Genomic DNA, 2,372 nt, shown 5'->3' on the forward strand with positions numbered 1-2,372 from the left:
GCTTGCCGTTGGAGTGGAGAGATGAGAGACTATGAAATGAAGAAAGACAAAAAGGGGAAGAGGAAGAAAAAGAAAAGAAAAGAATGAATAAATAAAAATCGGAAAGGGAAAAGAACAGCAAAGTTTCCAGGGATCCCACTGGTGTGGCTATGAGGTCTGGGGAAGTTGTTCTCATGTGTTGCAGTACAGCCTGGCTAGAAGGTATAGAGGTATACAACACCAGGTATTCAGGGAACAGAAAGAGAAGGATGATATAGAGAGACAAGAAACTGAGTAATGAAGAAAGACAAAAAGGGAAAAAGAGGGAAAAGCAAACAAAATAAATTTAAAAAAAAAAACAAGAAAAGCCCCCCAAAAAACAGGAAAAAAAAAAAACCAACGAGAAAAGAAATGCCCTCAGGGATCCCTCTGCATGTCTGAGCATGCCTAGTGGGTAGGTTCCAAGCCACGCAGCACCGACTGGCCAAAACAGGCTCCCAACTCAAGAAAAGGAAAAGAAAACAAACAAACAACAAAAGCCCCAGGATCCCACCAGCACAGCAGCCCAGACCGGGAAGCAGCTGCACACTCGAACGGAGCTCCTCAGCCCCTCAGGAAGAAGCAAAAATGGCACACGGAGCCAGGTATTTGATCAAAAGGAGGGGGCGGTGGTGAGAGGTAAGGAAGAAATCAAAAGAAGCGGAAAGAAAGCAACACCAGCAGCCAACAAATGGCACTCAGAGAGCCGGTCTGTTCGGGTGGGTGGAATCCAAGCAGCCGGAGCTTCCCGGACGAAAGATTGTGGCAACAGGAAGCAGAGGAGTCCAAGTGGGGGTGAAGAAGGGTGGGGGGTGGGAAAGCGTATATCGCAAATTACCGGTTGTTTTGTCTCTTGCTGGAAGCTCCGTGAAGCTGCTTTCTCCTACCCCCTGTTTGCTGGTCTCCGATAAGAGTCCAAGATGGCAGATTCATGCTGCGTTAGCTGGTAGGGGACCTCTGCATGAATCTCTCGTCACTCTCCGTTCTCTGTCAGTTTTCTCACTCCATTCCGTGCTTGGCTGAGTTCTTTATCTCTTCATTTGTTGTTTTAGGGTTTCAGGATTGTTGTTTTCTCTGTTTGGCTTAGTTTCTCGGATCTTTGCTGTGGAGGGACGGCGTGGTGCTTCTGCCTAGAGTGCCATTTTGCCGGAAGTCCTCTTCTTTTTTTAAATCTCCTATTTGCTCAAATTGTTCAGCCTTGCTGCTTTTTGTATTCCATTACATTATACTTTACTGTTTGGGTAATGTGTATTTACATTTGATAGCCCTCATTTCAAGATGTATCAGATGTATATTCTTCTTTCAGCCAGAGATGACTTTCTCTTATAATATTTTGCTCCTAGTTTTATCAGTGAAACATTTAAAAAATAGAAAATTTATTTATAATAAACGTACATGAAAATAACATACTTTAATATTATTGACCAATTTTAGCTTTAAAAAGTTCTTAGTGATTCTACTATTAATTAAGGGGATACATTATTTTTGTGGCAAGGCTATTTGACATCATGCAAAAACACTCATTTTTGTATCAACCTAGACCCAGATTCAAATCATTACATTGCCAATAAATAGTGTGATCTTGGGCAAATTATTTAACTTCATTGAGGCTATTTTCTTATCTAAAATAATAAAGTCTATTGTGTAAGGTTTTAGAAAGTGTGGTAGTAATGTCTATTTGGCAGGATTTTTAGGAAGTTTAGTGACACATTATTTATTTTTACATTTATATATAATTTGCCCAAGTATATGGTAGATACTCAGTGAACTATAAATATCAATATAATCAGTAATCTGTTTGTGTTTATGCTGTTGATGATGAGGGTCACCCTTAAGTAATTCAGTTTCATCCTTATCTCTCTCTTATCTATCTCTCTTCCTTCATTCCTTCCTTCCTTCCTTCCTCCCTCCCTCCCTTCCTCTTTTTTCCTTCCTTCCTTTCTTCCCTCCCTCCTTCCTTCCCTCCCTCCTTTCCTTTCTTTCTTTTTTCCCTCAATAACTATAGGAGTAGAGTATATTTATTTTTTAAAAAAGCTACTTAAAAGTCCTATAGAAATAATCCAAACGTTATCCAGATATTCTAATTCTATATGCCACATTATTTTTATTTCTTCCCTAAAGCTTACACCTTATACCTGGTTACTTATCTAATAATACTTAGCACAACCTATTTCCAAGGACATGGATTTTTGCTGTTAAGTGATAATTGTTCAAAAGTTATGTTCCTTCTGTCACAGTTGATTTAATGCTTTTTCTTTGTAGTTAATAAACATATAAAACCCTAGAATGGTTTTTCTTTAATACAATATTCTGCTGTGTACCCAAAAAGTTATTCATATAATTTATAAATGCAT

This window comes from Trichechus manatus, unplaced genomic scaffold (genome assembly GCF_000243295.1).
Source record: "Trichechus manatus latirostris isolate Lorelei unplaced genomic scaffold, TriManLat1.0 scaffold00017, whole genome shotgun sequence".
NCBI lineage: Eukaryota > Metazoa > Chordata > Mammalia > Sirenia > Trichechidae > Trichechus > Trichechus manatus.